Genomic DNA, 11,538 nt, shown 5'->3' with positions numbered 1-11,538 from the left:
TCTCTCGCTGGCTTGTCTCTATCTCTGTCAAATAAATAAATAAAATCTTTAAAAAAAAAAAAAGATTTAAAAATGGGTATCTCTTTAAAACGCTTTTTTTTTTCCCCAGAAAAATACTGCCTGGACACTAACAGCACCAAAACCCCCTTTTAAACCATTTATTTTCCTTTACTGTTTTGCTCCCAGTGGCCTTCATTTGGGCTAGGGAGTTGATTTCAAAGGGTCAGCCATCACACCAATTTCCTCTATGACCTTCAGAAGGTCATCTCATGCCTCTGCAACTTTGCTTATGAAATCAGAGCTAATGACTACTATAAGCAATATTGATAAATAGATCCTCGATTGAAAAGTTTCATTTTTTTAATTTTTATTTTATTTATTTTTTTTAAAGATTTTTTAAAAAATTTATTTATTCGACAGAGATGGAGACAGCCTGCGAGAGAGGGAACACAAGCAGGGGGAGTGGGAGAGGAAGAAGCAGGCTCCTAGCGGAAGAGCCTGATGTGGGGCTCGATCCCAGAACGCCGGGATCACGCCCTGAGCCGAAGGCACACTCCTAACCGCTGTGCCACCCAGGCGCCCCTTGATTGAAAAGTTTCATAACCAAATGCTGGCAAATAATGATTTCTAGCACCGTTTTATTTTTTTCCTGAGGTTCTAATGATCATATTAGTAATCAAGAAGAGACAGGATGGGTTTTCGATCTGACACTTCGGTATTTCTATTTGTCGAATCAAGTTCTCTGAGTGAAATATTCAAGTCAATTTTAACTCATGTCTCTTGTTTCCAAATTATTCAACTATGTCATGGAAAATAATATTTGCTTGATCTTATCATTAGATATGCTGTCAGGCTTATAAAATGATATGATTTTTCATTTCGGTAAAGCATATTTAAATCATCATTGTATTCCTTATCCATCTACGAGGCAGTAATTTGGTTTACTGCTATCAATGTGCATTTTACATTTTTTGACTTTTCACTCAAAATGGCTCTTATCATCCATTCCCCAAGTAAAATACTACACCCGGAGATAATGTAATATTAAAGAGAAATGTCTAAGGAACACACATAATCTAGGAAAGTGAAAGAAAATGGGAGGCTGACACTGAAAGTCGGGGCTTTGCCTCTGGTCCTTCAGAGGTAAGTTTATGGTCATATCATTTCTTTTTTCTACACTGTGGATTCATGGAGTTTCATTGTTTATCTCTAAGTCAATAAATTCTGACTTGCTAGATCTGATTTCTTACTATATTTTTGTAATCTCTTACTTCCTGTGCATATCTCAATTTTGGATATTGCAAATTTTTGAGTTCCAGTGAACAAGAATAGAACACAAATCAGGTTTGCAGTCAAAGTTTGGGGACTAGTTTTGTTTATCACCAACTTGAATATGTGTAAAGAAATTTCTGCAGACGATGATACTATAAGAGACAGACCGAGGGAGTGCATTTCCATTTGCTCCCTGTGTCCCACTCAGTCCATAGGGGGCTAGGAGGGGGCACCTCCTATTTTTCCCTCCAGGAGGCTGATGGGGAACTTTGCCTAATTCGAGGCTCTACCCAGAGCCACAGCGGCAACTGTCTGATCTGAGGTCCTACAGCAGGGCTGCACTTGGCCTTCCCCATCCCGCGGGGAAACTTCATCACTCTCGGAAGTGAGTCCTCACCTCCTCAGACCCAGAGTCTTTCCTCACTGCAATCACCGTGCTCCCCATTGCCAATGAGCCATAGTCACCGCACCCTGGGTGCATCGTGGTTAACCTTCCCTGTTTATCCTTCGTCAAATCAGACCACTTCTGGGCAATGCATCCTTCAAGGGTATTTCTGAGCTGTGCCCCTTACTATTTCAGCACGTAACTGTCCAACCAAGAACTTTTATTCAACACTAACCTGTGGTCCTCCTTTTAATCTCCCTTCATTATTCTAACATCATTTACGTTGCGTGGCTTTCCCACCACACGGCCACAGAGCTCTGTGGTTGCCTCCATGAGACTCAGCCTGGTCCTCTGGCCCTCGTCCTAGTGTCCCCCTGGGTCTCACCACTGATCCGTAGTATGAGGGGCTTGTCACTGTCCTACAAGCCAATCTCGGGAAGCCCCACACCGAGGACTGGGACCACACGTTTCCACCAGTTGCCGGCCGTCCCAGCGGCCAGTCCAGTGATGACATCAGCACTCTTCTCCATTCAGGAGCCCCTCAGTCTCCAGAGCACAGTGACCCTGGTTTTGTTTTACCAGCCTTGGTGATGGGCGTGGGTGGAGTGGGAAACAGGACATAATTCCCTTTCATACCAGGTACGGTCTGTTCATACAGGTAAGCACAAGGCAGAGTGCCTGAATGTTTCTAGGCCGGCTGGTGTTCCGGTCAAAGGTCTGCCCCGTGTGAAGCGAGTGCTGAGCAGGGAATCCGGTGAGTCAGAGGCCCATTTCCCAGCTTCCTGGCTAGGGACACAAACAGGTGCCAAGAGAAGCTGTGACCTTGAGTGTTTACCTCCACGCCTCCTGGGGACTGAGACCACAGCGGGACAAGGAAGTCCAGACCTGACACAGCAGTCAGCTCTTAAAATACCCCCAGTTCTGGTCAAGCCTGGGGAGAAATGGACCTGAGCCCGCAACGTCCAGCATCCATGTCTGGTATCTAGCGAGGCCTTCAGAGCTCCACCCAGTGCCTGTTTTTAGTGCCCTCGCTGAGGAGACGGAAAAACCAACACCATAAAAATCAAGGCTATGATAACTTTTAGATTCTGCTCAACTTTCTTGCCTATGGCTGTTTCAAGAACTATCCCTACTCATTCATATGGACCCATCAATGAGAAAGAAAGACTTCTCTTAATCATGGGGCAATATTTACTTGAGGAAGAATCGACAGCTTAACAGCTCTTACTATCACACACACTCATTCTGTTATTACAAAACAAATTCTAGGTTCCAAAACCATAACTTTTCCAAGTTACAGGCATCACAGCAGAACTTTGCATTGGAATCCGGGGATGTACTGTATGGTGATCAACATAATATAATAAAAAAAATCATTAAAAATAAAAAAAAAGAAATTGTGATAAATAATGGCTTTTGGCCAGATTTAAAAAAAATTTTTTTTAAAAATTTTTTAGCCAATTGTCTCACTTGCAGTCCAAATTCTATTTAGGAATTGCTTTGGGGGCTTTTTCCTGAATCTATGGGGCAAAGGCTACAAGCCAAGGAAGAAAATGAATTTTTATCAGTAACTCACTGTGTGAAAGGCAATAAATGTTTTCCTTTCCCAAGGCAATAGATGAGTCATACGCTGTTCCTCACCCGCCTCTGGGGCCACATCAGCTAGCGTTTGAGGTTCGGTTTTGTTTGCTTGTGTGTGCATATGCACGCATTTGTCTTATTTTCTTTACAGATCTAAACATACCGCAATGCTGTGGCTCATAATTTCAGTTAAATTATATGCGTAGCCAGTGCTTTATAACTTTTCAAACGGAGTTCATGGAATAAGCACTTAGATTGTCTGGTCAGCGTGTGCAAGTACTGAGGAATGATCTGATCACACCCGCTCTGCCGGGGCTGACTGAGGCTCAGATACGTTGACCGGCTTCGCACATCCGCCCGTGACTCTGTGCCAGCCCTGCCTTCTCTTCAAGTCTCCTGCATTCCGTTCGTGGGCTGACTCCCTGAGGGAACGCTTGCTTCTAGGTGTTGGAATTGGAGTAAGTCAAGCAAAGAAAGACAATTATCATATGGTTTCACTCATTTGTGGAACATAAGGAATAGCAGGGAGGACAATAGGAGAAGGAAGGGAAAAATGANCCTGCCTTCTCTTCAAGTCTCCTGCATTCCGTTCGTGGGCTGACTCCCTGAGGGAACGCTTGCTTCTAGGTGCTGGAATTGGAGTAAGTCAAGCAGAGAAAGACAATTATCATATGGTTTCACTCATTGTGGAACAAAAGGAATAGCAGGGAGGACATTAGGAGAAGGAAGGGAAAAATGAAGGGGGGGTAAACAGAGGGGGAGATGAACCATGAGAGACTGTGGACTCTGGGAGACAAACTGAGGGCTTCAGAGGGGAGGGGGCTGAGGGACGGGCTAGCCCAGTGATGGGTAGTAAGGAGGGCACATATTGCATGGTGCACTGGGTGTTATACGCAAACAATGAATCATGGAACATTACATCAAAAACTAGGGATGTACTGTATGGTGACTAACATAACATAATAAAATAAAAAAAAAAAGTGCTAGAATTCCCTTTATCTTCTTTATAATTAGGGAGCCAAATTCCCCAGGCTCTTGCTAACGGAGAAAGAAGGAAACAAGAAGGTGTAGCCACCTTCTCTTCCAGAATCCAGGACACATGACGTGCAATGCCATTTCATTTTTTAATTATCCTGTTCTCTGCTGGATGTAATTAGGAATAGCATAAAGATGGAGGGGAATTGATATTTAATGGGTCCCTACAAGGTTTTAGGAAGAATGTTAGATTTATACTTTATTTGCATTTTCTCAATCAATTTAATCCTCAAGACAAATTATAAATAAGATATTATTTATATCTTAAATAGGAAATCCCAATTTCCCTTTTGAGGAAATAATATTCAAAGATGTTGAACCACTGATCCAAGTTTGCACATCAGCAAATGGCAGGCAGGATTTCATTTTCACCTCATTTACCTTAAGTTCATTCTTCCACAGGCACGAGATGGGGCTGGCCCCCTGACACTGTCTCCTCCCCTCCCCTATTTTTAACCCACCTGAAAGCCCTGTTCTGTATGGCAAAGTAGAAACAACTAAGAAACTGAGAACCCTCCGTTTTGTGGAGGAGTTTGAAAAGATAAGTTTTCTAACTTATTTAAATCTCTGAGCTCTTAGAAAATGAGTTATCAAAAGTATTGCCCTTGATGAGTTATTTGGATTTTTTTCTGTGATTCGATGTAGCGATGAGGAGAATGTTAATGTTTCCCTTCCTGCAATTCTACAGTTTTCTACTTCTTTCTGTCCCTCTGACAACCTCACCAACAGCTGGGTCTATTTTGGAAACGTCACCAATGAGCCATCTGTCGTACAGAGCAGTGGAGGACAGTTTCTGCATCTGGTTGTTACAGATCAGATCCGTGGGCTGACTCTGGTAGAGAGCCATTGAAAATATTGGCTAAAACATGAGACTAAAGGAGGGTAAGAAGAGAGAGGGAAAAAAAAAAGGACAGCTGATAACACAAAAGAAGGGGAGAAAACATGGGATGGACAGAGAACTGGCAAACATTTGAGGGAAATAAACCTCAAAGTTATTAAATAAGTATTCTTCCCTCCCCAGGAAAAAACCCAAAACAACAACAACAACAAGACCACAAGAATTCCCTTTAACAACAAATAACATGAGCTTGGCCGTCTAGATCTTGTGCTGAGTCTGTTTTGTCAATCCCCGTATAAGTTTAAAAAAACCAGAATATTCCTTAGGGAAGTACTAGGATTCCTTTCTAAAAACATATTGATTTATTTAACTTGTTACTGTGGAAAATTGCAAAGACTTACAAATAGATGAAGGAGAGCTCCCTGTTTGGACCAGCTGGGGTTGAGCACGCTTTAGAACTCTTACACGCCCCCTGGATCCATCGCACACCCGCCAACGACATCAAACCAAGGGCAACTTCGCCTCAACAAAAGCTCTTCTTTTCACTCCCCCATGTCCTGGATTATTTTGAAGCAAATCCCAGACATCATAGCAACCGTCATCAATGTTTAACCCTAAAGATAAAATACTTTTACAAAACATAACCTCAACACCATTGTCACACCTGAAACTTTAATAATAATTCCTAATATCATGAAATATCCACTTGGTGTTCAAAATTTCCCAGTAGTCTCAAAAGTTTTTACACACTTCACTTTTATGTGCTAAGGATGACCTCACTTTCAATCACTGGTGATGATACAAGCCACATTCCTTTTATTTCTATGTCTTTTGAGAATATTTCCACTAAGATACTGAGCCATCATTCCAAGTTCTTTACCACTTAATAACCTTTACCCTGTGATTCATGGCAAAACTCACACGAAATAGTTTGGTCAATATATACCAGAGACTGACCACATCCCCATAGATAAGCTTTGTGAAGGAAGGTTTGTTATTGCCAGAAGACCATGCCAGCTCGGTGTTTATGAATCACTGTGTGCAATCGTGCATAAGCCCGGCTTCCTCCCTGTTCACAGCTGTACGCTTGCCAATTGTGTTTTGGAGACATTAACCTCCTCTTGAAAGTAAACACCCTTAATCTATTTACATGCTGCTTGGCAGTATTTACGTGCATTGCTTAACTTACAACACATGCAAATATCTGTATCATTTCAGACTATGGCACTTCTGTATCAACACTATATGGCCATTCGAAGTGGAACAAGAGCCGGGCAAAACTATTATGCCTGAAGTTGAATCACAGGATATGATTCAATAGGCATAAGGACATAACAGGAACTGTTCAGATGAACTCTTGTAAAAACACCCCACAATGGCTTTCTCTTTTTTCCTTTTTTTAAATGAGTAATCCTAAGCTTCTAAAATCCTAAAATCTTCTGAGTTTACCAAAGATACCTGTTCTAGTAATAATGACAATAATTATAATAGTCCATTAAGATTTGAAATCGTGGCTGAACTGGAAGTAAGCGTGTGTGGTGAGTCATGCTTCACAAACTGTGGTCTTTGGGGATTTGTAACCGTTGGCTAAATACTCCTGAATTTCGGATAAACAAGAAGACTGGCAAATATAAATTTAGGAAATTTACTGAAGTGAGTCATGAGAAAGATAGAGAAGAATTCAAGGGGGCAGACAAATACCATTATCCTTAACTCTAAATGGGATCTGCCCACGAGATATCCGTCTGTCACTCCTCAGGCTCCACTCAGCTCTACAAGCCAGGAGAACAACCCGCCTGTGTGAGAGACACGCTGTGTTCACACTTCTCAGTAAATCGCCCCCCTCTCCCCCGCTCCTTCCTCCCCGTTGTGAGCTCCCAGGCAGAAGCTCTTTGGTGGGCTTGGTCCCATGTGCAGGCAGGAAGCACTTTATAGGCATTTGGGCACCAAGGCAATAATTTTCAGTGGCTACAGAAATGAAATATTAATACGAAATCCATTAAAGAAGACGGAACTGATTCTAGAGCTCATGAAGAGTGGGATTTTAAAGTTCCCTCCTCTGGAGGTGCTGAAAAATCAATGACTTGGTTATTTTTCAAACTTTCAGTGAGAATGGGATGTAATTCTGCTCTTCCATGGACTCAGATACCCCCCAATGGAAACCTGAGTATGTAAATGGATACAAACATTTTAGAATATACAGAATACCCAAATTGGTCAGATTTTTCCAGACACAAATTGATTTAAATTAGTTGTTTTTACTAATTTTACTATTTTTCTTGAAGAAATCTTTCAAAGTGAATGGATCCCTTTTCCCTGAGAAATCACATAAAAGATAACTGTGGCAAATCATATTTGAACAGAAAGTCAAGAATTATATCACATGGAAAGTCAGAATTTTTTTTTATGAATTACCTTAGGTCAAGGATAGATTTGGTTCTGTATTTTTAGTGCAGTTTTCCATTTATAGATTGTAAAATTCACTTTCTGTGCGGGATTTTGAACGTTTTGACGAATGTATAGAGTCACGTGATCATCACCATAACCGAGGTGCGTAAGAGCTGCCCATCCCCCCACCAGGAAAAGCGCCTGGTGGTGACGTGTGTCGTCAAACCCGGTGCCAATTTTCCCTGTCATTTTCTCTTTTCCAGAATGATGTGTAAAGAGAATCACGCCGTATGAAGCCTTTGGGGTCTGATTTGTTTGCTTTCACGTAACGTATTTGAGACCCATCTGAGTTGATGGATGTCTCAGGGGTCCACACCTTGTGCTGCGGGATGGTATTCGTTGTACGAATGAACCACTGTTCATGGATCCATTTACTTACCTAGAGATTTTGTTTCCCACTCAATTTGTTGAAAAGACTATTCTTTGCCCATTGACTTGCCTTGTCAGCCTTGTTGAAATCCACTTTACAATAAATGTCAAGTGTGTTTCTAGATTCTCAATTCTGTTATATTGAACTCTATGTCCAACCTATGACAGCATCCTACTGTCTGTATTACTACAGTCTTGTAGTAAGTTGTGAAACTGGGGAGTGTGAGTCCTCCAAGCGTTTTCTTTCTCAAGATTTGGTTATTCTGAATGCTTGGCATTCTTATGTAAAATTTAGGATCCGTTTTTAAATTTATGTATAAAGTCCAGCTGGGATTTTGATAGAGCTGGCACTGAATCAGTAGATCAATCTGGAGATATTTGTCGTCTTGACAATATTAACTACCTATCCATAACCATGGTATGTCCTTCTATTGAATAGATGGTCCTTAATTTCTTTCCAAGATATTTTATAGTTCTCAGTGTACAAGTCTTACAATTACCTTATTAAATTTATTCTAAATATTTCATCCTTTTGAGTACCATTGTAAATAAAAGTCTTTTTAATTAGGTTTTTAAATTAGGTTTTAATTGTTCATTGCTAACAATTAATTTTTGTATATTGATCTTACGTCCATCACCTTGCTGAAATTGTTTATTAATTATAATAGGGATTTCTTTTTCAGATTTCCTTAGAATTTTCTGTATACATGATCATGAAATTTACAAATAGAGATAGTTTTACTTCTTTCTCACCAGTATTTATGCCTTGATTTCTTTTCCCTGGCTAGTTGCCCTGTGTAGAAACTCAATGTTGGATGAAGCCGTGCTTGTTCTTGATCTTAGGAGAAAAGCATTCAATCACCCACTATTAAGTATGATGTTAGCTGTGGTTTTTCTGTGGATGCCTGATAGGTTTTGAAAAGTCCCTTCTAGTTCTAGTTTGTTGAGTATTTTTAGCATGAAAGACCGTTGGTTTTTATCAAATGCTTTTTCTGTATCTATCTCCAAGTATAATTGTTAATCTGTCTACACATACTTTCTGTTCTATCAATTTTTCAAATGTATTTTGAATTCTGGTTGTTTAGTGAATACACACGCAGGGTTGTTACGTCTTCTTGTTAAGTTGACCTTTCTGTCCTTCGGTAATGCTCTACTTTAGTCCTTTTAAATTTCATTTTTTTGAAGTTCACTTTGCCTAATGGTAATGTAGTTGATGTAGCTTTCTTTTGATTAGTGTCTGCATGGTTTATCTCTTTTATTTTTTTTCTGTCCTGTTCCCTTTTAATCTCTCTATAGCATTATATTTATACTGGGCTTCTTATAGACACCACATAGTTGAGATTTAAAAAAAAAAATCCAGCTTGTCACTCTCTATCTTTTACTTGGTGTGTTTAGATTATTGAAATTTAATGTAATTATTGATTTTGTTGGGCTTAATTGTACCATTTTATTGTTTATTTTCTGTCACCTCTGTGTTTTACTTCTCTGATTCTTTTTTGTTGATGCTATGGACTGAATGTTTGTGCCACCCCCTACTCCCAAATTCATATTTTGAAGCCCTGACCCAGAGTGTGACTGTATTTGGAGATACAGCCTTTATGGAAGTAATTAAGGTTAAATGAGGTCATAAGGGTGGAGTCCCGATCCAGTTGGATTAATGCCCTTAGAAGAGGAGACACGGCAGAGCTCTCTCTCCTTGTCTCTGTGTGCACACAAAAAAGAGGTCATGTGAACGCACGGTGAGGAGGAAGCCACCTGCAAGGCAAGAAGACACCCCTCACCAGACATGGAATTTGCTGGCACCTTGATCGTGGACTTCCAGCCTCCAGCATTGCGAGAAAATAGATGTCTCTTGCTTAAGCCCCCAGCCTGTGGTGTTAAGGCAGCCTGGGCAGAGTAACTCATCCGTCTTCTTGTTCAGCTCACTTGAATATTTTTTAATATTTCATTTTAACGTATCTATTTTTTTAGCAACATCTCTTTTTATTATTTTGAGTGGTCACTGAAGGGATTAACATATACATGTCCAGCATCACGATCTTCTTCAAGTGAATATTTTACCCCCAAGTAAAACGTGGAAGACCTGCAACCCAACAGAATTCCTTAGCCACTCCCACCCCCCCACCCCCCGCTATTATGGTTTCCATGTAATCACAGCTATCTCTACATAGTGAACTCTCACCAGACAAAGTCAGGATGTTTGCTTTCAAAAGTCAGGCATAGTGTAAAGATTTTAGCCCTGGAAAATTACCCCAGACTTTAGGTAGACAGTTACTATTTCTTTTGCTTTCCCTCCGTTCCCGATTTGGGAAGATTCCTTCTGGTATCGCTTCCTTTTAGCCTAGAGATGTTTAGATTTTTTAAAATAGCTCTTCTGTCGGAATTGAATGATCTTAGGTCTGTTTCATCTGAAACTGCATCCTGAAGATAGACACTCTTATCTCAGACCTTATCTTTCCTGTCTGTCCCGTGCACGATTGGCTCTTTCTTGGATTCTCTGCATTTATTGGCAAAGTGTCCAAACCTCACACTGGGAGTCCTGCCCTCTTGCTCTCTCTCTCTCTCTCTCATCTAAGTTTTAGTATCATACACATCAGTAATTCCTATTGATTTAACACATAAATATTTTTCAGATATACTTGTTCTTTTCCATTCTAAACAACACTGCAAAATAAAAAAATCCAGAGGGTATCTCTGCTTCCCATCTCACCACTCTCAAATCTGTCAGACACACGGGTACCTGTATTTCTCAGTTTGAAATCTACCCAAGTCTTCTTGCTCCTAAAACTCTTCAATGGCTCCTTCCTGACTGTGGGAAGAAATACAAAGCCCTTAGCTTGATACCAGGTCTTATAAATAGTTCATAATCACATTGCCCTAATAAATAATAAGTTTCTCAAAGTCACGGTTTGTATTATGCCTCTCTTTGTATCTTGAATACCTGATATAATTATTGCCTAATATAAATATCATCTCCTACATAGTAGATACTTACTAGTATTTTCTGAGCTGAAAATCTTGTCTTCCCAAAACTAAACCAATAATACAAGTACACCTCAATTAACTCATTCTCCTAGTCTAATTACTTTTGTCCACGTACATGTTTTATGCATCTTAATAAGCTCTAAGCTCTCTTAATATAGAAACTGTGTCTTTCTTTTACTGCACTTTGACTACAGTAAAGATCTTCCCTTATACCTAATTGATAATCAATAGATATTCTGTAATTAAATGATGAAAAAAGGGAAATATTCAATGATGCTTCTTTTGATATTGTTAAGATTCCTTCCTTTTTCATTTACGTATGTAATATTATTGAATGATATATTTTTAACTGGAAAGTATTTTTCTCATTAGCATAATATGAGTAATTACCTTTCAAAAGTCACAATTTAAAAGGCAGAATTGGGATATATGTGACATGTTTCAGAGAGAAACTCGGTGGTACTCTCCAGCCTGTTGATTCTCCAACATAATATATTTATATCTATCTATGTCTGTTAGATAAAATAGTGAAAAATATTAAATTACTCCTGATGAAACACATCTTAACCATCACTAAATCTATAAATTCAACAGCTGGGATCAGGATCTTTAAACAGATATCCTC

Source organism: Ailuropoda melanoleuca, chromosome 15 (genome assembly GCF_002007445.2).
Source record: "Ailuropoda melanoleuca isolate Jingjing chromosome 15, ASM200744v2, whole genome shotgun sequence".
Classification (NCBI taxonomy): Eukaryota; Metazoa; Chordata; class Mammalia; order Carnivora; family Ursidae; genus Ailuropoda; species Ailuropoda melanoleuca.
The sequence above is the reverse complement of the archived record's forward strand: the minus strand, read 5'-3'. Positions refer to the sequence as shown.